The following is a 13549-nucleotide window of genomic DNA, read 5'->3' on the forward strand; positions in this document are numbered from 1 at the left end:
CGGGAACAAGGGGACACACTTCGCCGAACTGACCCACCTTGTAACAGCTCGGGATAAACTTCGCCGAACTGCCACCTTGTAACAGCTCGGGATAGACTTCGCCGAACTACCTTGTAACAGCTCGGGATACACTTCGCTGAACTACCTTGTAACAGCTCGGGATACACTTCACCGAACTACCTTGTAACAGCTCGAGATACACTTTGCCGAACTGACCCACCTTGTAATAGCTCGGGATACACTTCGTCGAACTGACCCACCTTGTAACATCTCGGGATACACTTCGCCGAACTGACCCACCTTGTAACAGTTTGGGATACCTCCGAGCTCAAGACCGCATCGCTTAGCACTTCGCATCATCTTCTGGGCACCAAAGCCAAACAAGTCGTACCATGCCTGACACCAGGGAAGTCCGTGCCCGAGGGCGCCACCCTTGACTGACTTGGGATCTGACGTTTGGCAGCAACACTCTAAACGGCCACCTGCCACCGCCACTGACGCCACCATCTCCAGTTAGACGGTTAGGCAGTGACGGTTCTGTCTCAGTAGAAGGGACGACGGCCGAGTTGACAAGCGCAAGGGTAATCATACCCGATCTGACAAGGGCCTCGGGACGAGTACACGAAGTGACTATAAGAGCCCCCTGCCCCCCGAAAATGGAGGTATGCAAACTTTGCGCTATCTGGTATTACCTTGCTTTTGAAGGATTCTAACTTGAGCTTCAGAGCCTCTACACCGGGTTCCCCCTGGAGCTTTCCCATCTCCTCCGTTTCAGGTTCCCTGCTACCCCGTTCGGAAGCAAGGCAACGGACAGCTAAGACCGGCCAGATCGCGCTCCATCAATTATTATTAAACATTAATTATTTTTATTAATTATTAATATTTAATAATTATTTTTTATTAAACATGACTAATTATTAACTATTTTTATTAAATAATATTTTTAATTATTTCGTTAATTTTTAAAAATTATTTTATTTTTATATGTGTAAGTTATTAATTATTTTGTAATTTTAATTGTTTCATTTATTAATTATTAATTATTAATTATTAATTATTAATTAATTGTTTTTTATTTGTATTGTTTCAATACTATTTTGAGGTTGAAGTTTATTTTTACCAGATAATACAAATTGAACTCAATATTTACAAATAATATGGGTAAAATAGTAAAATCAATAATTTCAGATGGTAAAAGGTTGATCTAACAGTTTAACACAAACAAACTTATGAATTCAGAGCCTCTAAAAAGTAAAAAAGCATTTACGCCTATTTTCAGATTTCAGACATTTTTAATACATTTTTTAACTTTTCAAATCTGAATTTTCAGATTTATCAAACGACACCTTAGGCTCCATTTGGATATAAACTTTTGCTTTTGAGCTTTGACTGTGAAAAACAAATTTGACCTCAAAGTTTTTTCGAGTGTTTGTTAAGAGTTGCTGTTAAAAAAAAAAAAATTGTACAAAACGCATTTAAGTCCCAAATCACAAAGTTTGAAATCGAGGCTTTCAGCTTTTGAACTTTAAAAGCACGAAACATGCCAACACAACCTTATCTTTTACTCGTATTTATAAGGGCTGAGCAAATGGATAGGTTGTATTAGAAACAAACCTAGAATACCTTTCATATATACAAAAACCATGGTCTCAAATGATTATTGAGCCACTTAATTGATTTGATCATTTCAATTATAATGATAAATTTGACTATATATTAATATATTATGACAATCTTCAGATTAAATTACTCAATTTAATCAATAAAGTTAATATAAGTTTTAAATTATATTATTATTATTATTATTATTATTGAAAATCAAGTTTTAAAGAATGCAATCTAATTTTTGGGGGTTGGCTAGGTACAGAAAAAAAAAATTTCTATGGGTAGAGGTTAGATGTTGAAACTTACCCTGAAATCACTAAGACTAGAATCAACTTTGGAACCGATCTTAGCAGGATAGATTCTAAGTTCTGTCTTGAAACCAAACCAAACTGTCGACCCATGATGCAAGTCTACTATTTGACTTTGCTTTTCAACTTTTGAGAATGATTAGATACATCTCTATGCTCTCTATAGTCTACACTCTATTTGGTATAGCTAGCAATGTTCAACAGCTACTTCTGGAAGGAGGAAAGATGAGGATTAAGAAGAAGAAAAAGGGGAGGGGGACGTGTCCAATGGAGAAGATGGTGAATAGTACATGGTATTAAGGAAAGGACAAGATGGTCCCACAAATTAAGGAGAAGAGCAGTTTGTGGATTTAAAAATGTTTAGCAAGCATATGCCGGTGCACATGGGATAAGAATTTTTTTCAAAGCAAACTGACGTAATCCTAATGCAGGGGGCCAGTGTGAGCAATCGAAAGGTTGGGGAGAGGGGGGTAAGTCTCACTATATTTGAAGTACAGGGTGCTAATCTATAATTTATCCATACTTTTATTATGAAAATGTCAAGTGCAACCATATGAAGCAAAATGCTATATAGTCAAGAAACAATATGTTCAACATATTTGTAGAAATCAAAGCAGAACAAATAAGAATTAAGCTAGTGGACTCACGGTGTCATCAGTAGCTGCTTGTGGGACTCCATGGCATAGAATTAAGCTAGTAGGACTCAGCATTGTTAAAAGACTCCTATGGGGTCCCTGTGGATAGGTCCCTGTGGATACAGCCTTGGTTCTCACGCAATTGTGTATTCATTAATCACTTTAATGCCTCAGACAGAGCTTGAATTTCACATTTTTTCCGAAGGACTCCAAACCATCTATAATTAAAACAAAAATAAAAGAAAATCCTCAGCATTGAAGTTAAATGGTAAAATCAAATATATATGAAAACAAAATCAGCAGATGTATTAACCAAAAACAAATGGCACCGTAGGAATAATTATATGGAAGTTTAGCTCAAAATCAGCAGATGTATTAACCAAAAACCTAAAAAGCATTTTGTGGCATTGCTATTGTTTTACTCCTGATGTCTGCTTCTCTTTTGGCATAACATGTATTGTGGGGAAAGTGTGAGAAAGCCAAGCTTATACAATTTCAGATGTAATTCACATTAAGTGGGAAATATGAACAAGGGGCTTAATGTACAGTCAACTGGGAGATTGGGCTGAGGGAATGACTAAGCCATGTACTATCACCACCCACTGTCCATGTACTTCCATTCTTTTTGTTGGGGATTTGGATGAGGGAATGTTTGGAGATAAAATTTGTGAATGAATAAAGGTTAAGCGTTCTGTTCATACTCTATATAAGTATCAGCTGAGATTCCATTAAGTAGGTACTTTCCTTCGACTTCCTGAACCACCATTAATTCTCATGATTGTGATTTCGAAGAGCAAGGTATGGTGATTTTGCTGAATAATTGTTGAAAATGAAAATGCCAATACCAATCATCAAAACACAATTTATCTTCAATATAATAGTGAGAAAATGAAAATACAAGAGAATCCAAAAACGAAAAAAAGCAAATACACGAAGTAGGGGAAGAGGTTATTTCTTACTTTCAGGTAGTACGAGAAGGTCTTCACAGAAGAGGTTCGTTGTTCTCTCACCAGCACTGGGTTCACAGAAGAGGTTCATCGTTCTCTCTAATCTCTGTTGTGTATATTTCAAGACTTAAACGCAGACAGAAGAGGTTCGTTGTTCTCTCACCAGTCGGAGGCTTAAACGCTGACGCTCGGACGTTTCGATCGGACTCCTCAGATCTTAGAGGCTAATGGATCGGACTCCTCAAATGGCTATTGGTGGATGCTTCGAACTCAGAGCGCCGTGATGCTCGGAAAATAGTCGTTGCTCAGAGCACCGTGCCGGTGGAAGAGAGTAAACTCCTCTCCTATTTCCCTCGATGAAAGAGGGCGTGATTTAAAAAATCGATGTAGTTTTCCACCGGTAGATCGATGTAAATCATCCGATGTTTGCAAATTTCCATCGACAATAGAAGTATTTTTACACTGTTTCCAAACGCATGGAATTTTGGATCGAAGTGCAATAATGCACTGAACAGGGATTTACACTCATTCCAAACGCAGCCTTAGCAACAATTGTTAGATTACAGTTATAAATGGTTGTTGCCAAAAATATTTTTAATAACAATTCATTAATAATGTTGCTAAACCAATATATTGGCAACAAGTGTCATCTAACCGTTATTAATAAAATGTATTGAATTTAGCAACAATCACAGAAAAATTGTAGCTAAAGAGATGTATAGAATTTACATGGCAACAGGGTGGGTTTGGGGCGAGGGTTATATTTCCCGTCCTAAACTTTGATTCTAAAATTAACCCTCATTCCCACTTCTAATTCCCATCGGGGGGGATGGGTTCTCCGTGGGGACTCGAATCTCCAAAATTTTTTTAGATAATAATATTTTTTTAAAAACAAACTTATTTAAGAAAAATATAAATTTTAAATTATAAATAATGTTTGAAATATATTTTGATATTTAATATAAATAACATTTAATATATACATTATAATTGAGGTTGGGGTGGGGACCTCAATCCCCATCCCTGACCCCAACCCCAATCAAGGATTTCTATTAATCTCATTTCCCTCCCCATCCCAGACCCAATGGGTTGGAGAAGTCAAATCCCCATTGGTGGTGAGGAACTATAGCTGAAATACCAATGGAACTGTTTAAAGAAACAAAACCAACTAGTAGGTTAGACTTGAAAATTCATAAATTAGTCCCACAACTAATTCAGCTTGGCTTTAAAAAATGGTTTTAGAAAAATTACCATAATTGGGTGATTAGTGAACTACTATTGGTTTTATAAAATTGGGTGACCAATTCAATACAGCACGGGTTTGGGTCGTGGGCCATGCTGGGCCGACCCCCAAACTTTTCATTGGGGAGGGCGGCATGACTTGTGATGGCCCACGGGTCAGCATGGCACGGCTTGCACTTTGTACAGGCCACCCACGGGCCATGCCATGCTGGCCTGGCAGGACCTACTTTACACCTGTACACATAATGAACACCTTCACTTATGGAAAGGGTTTGTATTAAAATCCATTCGATTTGATTAAAATCCGAATTTGATTATATTATAGCATTTATTAAATTTAATATATAAAATTTATATAATTATATTTGAAATTGCCAAAAGTATGATTTTTGGATATGAGATATTCAATCTAATTGGATTTAAATGTTATTGTTGAATAGTCGGACCAATCTTGTTAAATCTGATCTGTTTACAGCACTACCGTTGCCGCATTGGTGAAGATGGATTTATTTCGTCCGTGTAAGATAAAATAAAAAATCGAAAAAATAAAATATTGTGAGCGGGCAACTTGCGCGGGTTTCTTCTAAATTGTCTTGCCTCTTTTTTTTTTGAAGCCTCCAATAATGCCTATCGCTCAAACTCACTCTCCCTCCCTTCCTCCCCCTGTCCCCCATTCTTTTGAGCCTCCCAACCTTCCTCTCTCTCTCTCTCTCTCTCTCTCTCTCTCTCTCTCTTCCCTTTCTTTCTTTCGTCTGATCCTAGTTCGTTCCTATTCCTTGCTTCTATAACGTGTTCAATCCACCACCATTGCAACCCAATCTGGAAGAGAAGAGATACTAAATACACAATAGGATTATTCAAACTACCCAGAGGCGTAAGTTCCTCTCTCTCTCTCTCTCTCTCTCCCCTAAGTTCCTAACGGTAAATTTTGAGTTTCAATTTTTGTTTGAGATTAGGTTTCATTTTTCTGACCAAGACCACTAAGAGTCTTAAATGGACGATGGAACACCACTGCCGGATAGCTAAAGCAAGTAAGTTACGTTTAATTTATCTTCTATACCTTCCTGATTTTATTTTTTTTGTGTTGTAAAGTGGTTTTTTCTTAACTTCAATGTTTTCTTTGTTGATACTTCTCTCCAGTTACAAGTCAACTTGCAATAGCAATTGTTCTGATTTTGGGTTTCTACAATGGCTAATCTTCTCATTCCTGGCATCCTATTATTAAAGATAGAGCAACTTGAAACACATTCATCAATTCCTTTTTTTTTTTTTCATTTTTGGATAATTTCATAGGTCACTATCCTGCTATTGTTTGACAATTTCTCCCAATGATTTATTGTCAATCCTTTCTGGATTTAACCCCACTTGCAAGCTTAACCATATGGCTTGGGCAATATCTTGCTTGTGCATTCTTCCGGCCCTTTGCCTTTGAAGTAATCTCACCTAATTGAGAACTTGTATTTAGGATTTTGGGGTTATACCTCTCTAAGTGATGATCTATTTAAGTTAGTAGTTCTGAGGTTCAAGTTCCTACAACGCCCATTGTGAACTACCATTAAACTTGTTTATGCCCACACCATACCTGGGCCACAATTACAAAGTAATTTCACAAACACTTCTAAAGTTTTTGCTCGGATGAAGGGGGATCTTTTTTTGGGGTTGGTCCTGTTAAGAGGGTGAAGAAAAAAAAAGACTAATAAGTAAAGGTAAGAGCTTCTCCTTCAAAGGCCTGATACAAAATGTGTCATGGTTCTTTCTATAGTTTTAGTTGAGTGTCAATCAAAGTAGGTTCTGTCCCATTATCAAAAAAAAAAAAAAAAAGTAGGTTCTATCAGGGTTTGGAGATATTGGGTTTTGTTGGGCTGAGACATAACTTGTTTTTTTGATGGGAAGGCTTGGTTTTAAGGAGGGCCAGAGGTTAATTATTTTATAAGAGTTTTTGGTGTTTTGTTTCTTTTTTGTGTATCCAAGGATTTTATTTGGGAGGGGTATACCTTTGGGGCTGTTTTATATTTTTGTTGGTGGGTGATTGCTTATCACTTTATTTGTATCTCTTTTAATTTCCTAGTGGACCAAATAACAACACGCTTAGGTTTCCACCAAGATTTTCACCAACATAAGAGGGTCCAACCAGAAACTTCTATTAATATAACTAAAGTAAGATGTTAACTCTTCCTTGGTTGGTTTCTTCTATCTATTTTACTCAGCCTATGGGGTATTAGCATCTGACTGAGCTATTGTTCCTTCCCAAGTTGTCCACATGAGCCAATCAGCCATCTATTAACGGAAATGATACCACAAGCCATCTACATTTATCCTTAGCTAAATCATAGATTTCCGTAATATATTTGTAATTAGCATGAGCATATAGTTTTCCCTTCCAAAGGCAAAGCATTCTTCTAAAGATGTCCCTCTAATGTAAAATTCTTTGTATGGTCAACAACTTTAGAGAAGTGCTTCACTTGAGATAAGCTTCTCAATAGGGGTATGTTGCTGGATAGTGTAGAGTATGTATTTTGTACTTAGGAGGTATAATCTGTTAATCATCTGTCCTTGCACTCTCTCTTAACATCAATGATTTGGAGTGTAATTCTTGCACTATCCCATTATAAACCAATGCCAACAAGTACCTCCCCTGTTTTGCTGATAGCATGGCTACATCATTCAACAACCATGTTGCATTGAGCAGCATCAAGCTCCATATTGAAACTTCATCATGGCATGCCTTGGTTACATCACTTTTTGAGTTAAAACCACCATTAACACATTAGAGTATAGTGAAACTAGGCTTGAAGAAGAGGAATAGCTTCCTCAAAGGTTACTTTTGTTTATGTCCTCTCTTTCAAGCAAATTCAATAATCTCTTAATTTTTTTGAATATATGCTAATAAATATACTTTCATTAATTGTTCCATGCTTAGCCTTGGCGGTCCATTAATATAACTTTCTTCACTTTTCCCTCTCTCCTTTCTCTTTGTTTTGTGATTTGCTTCTTCAATTCTTAGAATAATCATGTGTTTATTGATAAAAAAAAAGAATAATCATGTATTTCTTTTTTATTAGTGAGTAGATTAGTTTAAGAGTTTATTTTTTTTCTTTCCAAAAAGACCATTTTTTTCACAGTTTGTGTTGTTAACAACCACTAAAAAGTGGTTAGAAATGAACAAGTAGTGTCAATGCAGTGGACAGCCAACAAGATGCTATTAGGTCAATATTTGGTCATTTTTTGGAAGTAGAGAAATATATATCTTTTGGTAAAAGGCAAGCCATATCCCTTTAATCTAAGTCTAGTTTAAACTTTCAAGTTGGCTAGCTTATGATTCAAATTAATACAACTCAACAAAACTCTCGCATTTTCTCTCCTCTTTAATTTATTTCTCTTTTGCTTGGACAGTACTCAATTTCATAGTAAACTAATAAATAGTTAAGAAATTAAGGGGTGCGCTTGGGGGAGTTCATTTGAACTAGATTGTGACATATCAGGCCCATGGATAGTGGTCCAAGTCCAATGTTTTGGAGCTGATCAATAACCAGGTCGGATGGATTCGACACTATGAATTTGAACTTGTTGTTATAAGACAAAGATCAGTTCTTATCCCAGGTCTCATGAACCAAAATAGAGGCTTTACCAGCCTGCTCAAACAGGTGGTTTCAATAGTTTGCTTTTGTTTCTTTTCTAACTTTACCACCTAGTATTATTTAGTACTCAAATGATCCCATTTGAAACAAACTTTTAACTTGATACATGATTGATGATTCCTTAATATATATGCCTTCAATTAGCTCTAGCTCTAGCTTTGGCTATACATACACGAGAATTTGCATGTGCTTAGTGGTCAAGCCAAGAGAAATGAATAATTTTAGAGTTTTATCTTCTTATGATAGCTTAGGCATTGGCCAAGATCTCCATGTGTTCTCTATTAATGGAGTAGGGTTTGCTATAGTTGCAGCCCCTTCACAGGGCAAACCAAAGCCATATGTACTTTTTGGAATTTCTTGGACTTTTAAAACTTCAATGTGTATTGCCTATTTTGTATGTGTTATTTGCATTATAACAAAATGATTCATGAGTGTTGTTCTATGTGAGTGTTACTTGTCTTCCAATAACTTGGTGAAATAGTATGCCCTAAAGTCCAACAACTCCCAATTTAAAAGCTTAGTGGGATGTTTAATTTTTTGTAAATATTACATTGATGATATATTTTCTTTTCTTAACATGTAAAATGGAGTCTTTTAGAAATATAAGACTACATAAGATGATAAATGTAGCCTTATATGGTAGGAACTAATTTTTTTGTACTTGCTTGTCTTATTTGAGTTCAAGTTTTTTAGGAAAATGGGCATATCTTTTCCTATATTTTTTTCCTTGTGGTCTTCAACACCTAAACTTTTAAAATTGAATAAAGTCTGAAAAGATTGTGTTTTATGTGGATCAATTTCAGTGTCTCAGGTAATTTTTTTTCATTAATAGATTTATTTAAAGTTTTCATTGGTTAGATTTTTTGTGGTTGTGTTTAATAAAATTATTTACAATTTGTTTTCTGCAGGGGAATTATAACGGCGATGCCAAGGTGTCTCATAATCAAACACCCAGAGAATAGATTTGATTAGAAGAAATTTTAATATTTTTTGTGACTAGCATTTTGTTATTTAAGTGTTGTTTTTTTTACTTGAACTTCTTATATAACAAATTTAGTGTTATAAACATATTATCGATTAGAAACCAACAAATTTGTATTTATGTGATGGATGACTCTAAGATTGTGATTTGTTGAGTGAATGAATGAATTATCACTTATATGTAAAATATGCGATTTGGATGGTATATAGGTCAATTAAGTTGTTATTAACAATTAGATCTTAACTGATTACATTTGAGTAATTATTTACAACAATCAATTAGGCTAGTAAAAATCGGTCAATATTTACTATAATTATATGTGGTTATTGGCAAAAATCAAGTTACCTTTAAATACAATGAAATTATCAATTAACAACTTGTATATCATTTGCAACAATTAAAAATATTAATGACAACAACCAAACGTGTATTGATAATAATGAATTACAACTGTTGACAATTGGGAACAGTTATTTGCATGTTGCTAATTCAATAACTACAACAATTGATTGATTGTTGCCTATATTTTAGCAACAATTAGCGTGATTATTTTCAATGCCATCAATAGGATACAATGAAGGTGGTAAATTGTTGTTAAAATCACTTTTTGCTACAGTCAAGATTAATTGTTATTAATAATATAATCTAGATATCGGTTAGTGTCAATTGTTGCAAAAAAATTAATTTTAGCAACAATTCTATCAAATATTGCTGAAAATCTTTTTTAGAAACAGTTGAGTTTTTCTAAAAACTTTTAACAACACCGCTTTAGGCAACAATTGCTCCAATCATAACTAAAACTGTTAGCAACAGTTTTTATGCGTTTGGCAACAGTTTCTTGACTGTTGTTAAAGGGCACCTCTTTTGTAGTGCGTGTTTTGTTAGCAGAAAGTCACAATTCAGCTTGAGTAGACGTGGCAGAGAAGAAAGAATTCCTGTACGCTGTGGCGGAACCGAGGAAGCTTAGGGGACCATTCCATTGTCTGTCTTAAGAAAAGTTAAAAGGGGACCGAAGTACACACCTCAACCAAGTTCAGGAAGGTTCCGGTAATATATTTCGGTTAAGTTTGGGAGTGCTAAAAATAAGTGATTATTTGAATAAATATTTATTTTGATCCGGGATCACATCAATAATCATTTATTTTCATTTGGAAAAAAAACTCAAAATAATTGATTATTTTCAAAATAAATTATTATTTGAGAATTCTATATTTTGAGCTTATCTTTAATTACTTATTTCCTTTTTGGTTATATTTGGCCTGCTATATCATTTTGGAAATACCTTGTACCCTGTTTAAAATAAGAGCTTTTTCATCAAATGATCATAAATGTTTAATAGAATAATCACTTATTTTTAATGTATGGAGTAAGTCAGCCTGCCATCTTCTATTTCATCACCTTTTTTGCTTACAGTATTTTGGGCATTTTTCTTATGTCTTGGGTGCTGCTCCCCTGAGCTCAGATATTACATGGTCCACAAAGTAGGGGTGTTCATAAAAAACCGAATTGAACTAGAAAATGTGGTTAATCGAAGTGGTTGGTTTGATATTTTTGAAAAATCGAAGGATTGATTCGATTTTCGATTAACCAACAGTTCCGGTTCGGAGAAACAAAAAAACCAATAGGACCAGTTAAGTTTTACAAATTCTTCTCTATTTAACCTTTTATCATCCTCAAGGAAAGAGCACACACAATCAACAAGTTTTGAAAGAAAAGATGCCCTATTGGGAATGTGGTATAGCAGATAAAAATCTTCTCCTTTGTGATCCTTAATCCTCAGAATTTAGAAGTGTGGCTTTTGTATTAGTACTGGATTGGTGGTATAACATCATATTATGCTTTTGATGCATAATATTTGGACTTTGAATCAGCAATGCCAATTTCTCGAATCTCTGGATTATGTTGTTTGGTTGTGTTAGTGGAATTTGAAATGATGCCAATGGGGCTAGTCATATTATTTCCATGGAACCGAGGTGGGAATGGATTTGAAGTCCAAATTTGCTCCTGCAAGCCAAACATTAGGGCATATTGGCCCAGTCTTAATTTTTCTGATTCTTCATAACATAGATTTGTAACAACAAATTCAGAAATGTACAGTAATATGTAAAATAGCTCTATACATTAACAATCATTTGCTCCATTTATTTGCAGAAAATTTCCTTTCTCCAAAGACATGTTCTGTTAACGATTTTTGATGAAATCAATAAAAACCTGGGGGTAATCCTTTTTCTACTAATCTTATGTGTAGTGGAAATTGCAGATTTTCAGGTGAGGTAACTGCACTTGTGAGTAAGCAAGTTTACTCAAACACAATAAATTTGTGCCAATCATCTCCATCGGCTGAAGTTTTACATGCTTTAAACTATCTTAACATTAACCAGCTGATGGTGCCTCAGTTGTTGGGATCTAGACTTGGGATCAAATCCCACTCTAGTTAAGACTTTTAGGCTCAGTTTGGAAAGAGGGGTGTCAATGAACCGGTTTCGGGTTGGATTCTGTCTAAATCAAAATCCATTTGGAAGGATTGGACGGACTAATAAGACATATTGAATTTGGATGGACTAGACAGACCAATACGATATATTAGATTAGACCTGGTCCGTCCATAATAAATTTATATTGGATTGAGCCAATATCTAGTCCATTGATAGAAAATAAGAATGTAGGTGTCAATGGATCAGGTTTGAGTTGAAACCAATCTAAATTAACAGAAATTTGAATAGATTGGACAGTCTCTGGACTAGTTCAAAATGGTCCAAAATATTCATTGAACTGGATTGGACCAGGTCCATTTGTATTGGACTCACATTGGACTGGACCGGATTGGACTAAGTCCAGTCCAATTGACACCAAAAGAATATAAATACAAATATACACAATACAAATACATACAAAAATAATATAAAATATAAAATTTTGCACTCTACAAATTTGTATTTATACTCCTTCCAAACTGAGCCTTAGATTGGGGAACTACATCAATCAGATGCTGCGGTGTCTGTTGAAGCTGGTGAAAGGAAAATGGTAATTTATCATATGATATTAATGGGTTGTGAATTAAAAATAATATAATGTGCATATGGAACAAAAAGAGAAAAATTTATGTTCTGTTCGGACAAAAGACAATAATATAAAGAATTCCAGTTTACTTTGGGGGATTGGCTCGGCATGGCCCAAACCCATGTGAACCCGTGCCGTGGGTTGGATTGGTGTGTGGAACGAGTTTTGGGCCAGTCCAGGCCACGGATTGGGCAAAACCATGCTTTTTTTAAATTTTGAAAAGAATAATAGATTTTTTAACATAAATTAAAAACATAGACAAAAAATAAAAAAAGATCTTAAATTTTTATTTTAAATGAATTTTGATGTATATGATTGCTTATTTTATAGGTCGTGCTGGCAGGCAGGCCATGGACAATACGGTCCACTTGATCATGTCATATCGTGCCAACCGATGGACTTGAAACACCAAATCCGGCATGTTTCATGATCTTGTCGTATCTGATATGACCCGATTTACACCTATAGATATATGAAACTATGAAAGTATCTTATAAATAAATCAATTAATAATAATAATAATAATAATAATAATAATAATAATTTATTTTGAGCTAAGAAACATTATCCTTTAAAACCAAATAGATAATCCAATATCTTTTTCCTTTGAACAATACAGTGATAGAGCCACATGGAAAAAGACCCGGTTCGAGGCCCTCTTGACTCTTACTTAAGTAAAATAGACAAATAAATAGAAAGAGGTTCAGACACGCCACTAACAAGTGTTCTGCGTCCAATTCAACAACTCAAGGGCATTAAAACTCCAGTCCATACTATGACATTGTTCTCACAATCAAAAGAAAATAGAAAAAACAATGAAATAAAACAAAAAATCAAGCTCACCATAATAATAATGGGAACCTGATCAATCTCTGTATCTATCGGCCAAAGCTCACGATAACTTTGTTGACCAAGCAATCAAATCAGCCTTTAAGAAGAAAGAATGAAGGGAAAAAGAGAAAACAAAGAAGACTTGAGGCGAGGAAGATTCTGGGTGGCTAAAGAGAAAAATGGGAGAAAGAAGGAAAAAGAAGAAATGGAAGAATCGGAGAAAAGATAAAGAAAAAAAATAGCAGGGAGAACGAGTTCAGCTCATCATCACCACTAATTAACCCCACCCCCCTACAAAATC

The 13549-nt window shown here is 35.0% G+C and overlaps 2 long non-coding RNA genes across 2 annotated transcripts; one reads left to right on the top strand and one right to left on the bottom strand.

Annotated features, from left to right (window-relative positions):
• Positions 1–2415: 2415 nt before the first annotated feature.
• Positions 2416–3986, bottom strand: LOC148868466 (uncharacterized). Its single transcript, XR_016107811.1, has 2 exons — positions 3508–3986; positions 2416–2766 (listed from the first exon to the last, which is right to left on the bottom strand). It is a non-coding gene; the product is annotated as an uncharacterized LOC148868466 (long non-coding RNA).
• A 1372-nt stretch (positions 3987–5358) lies between these two features.
• Positions 5359–9482, top strand: LOC148868467 (uncharacterized). The gene is made up of 3 exons (XR_016107036.1): positions 5359–5611; positions 5694–5768; positions 9284–9482. It is a non-coding gene; the product is annotated as an uncharacterized LOC148868467 (long non-coding RNA).
• The last annotated feature ends 4067 nt before the right edge of the window (positions 9483–13549 follow it).

Source organism: Nelumbo lutea, chromosome 2 (assembly GCF_056320005.1).
Source record: "Nelumbo lutea isolate HS-2025 chromosome 2, American lotus-T2T, whole genome shotgun sequence".
Taxonomy (NCBI): Eukaryota; Viridiplantae; Streptophyta; class Magnoliopsida; order Proteales; family Nelumbonaceae; genus Nelumbo; species Nelumbo lutea.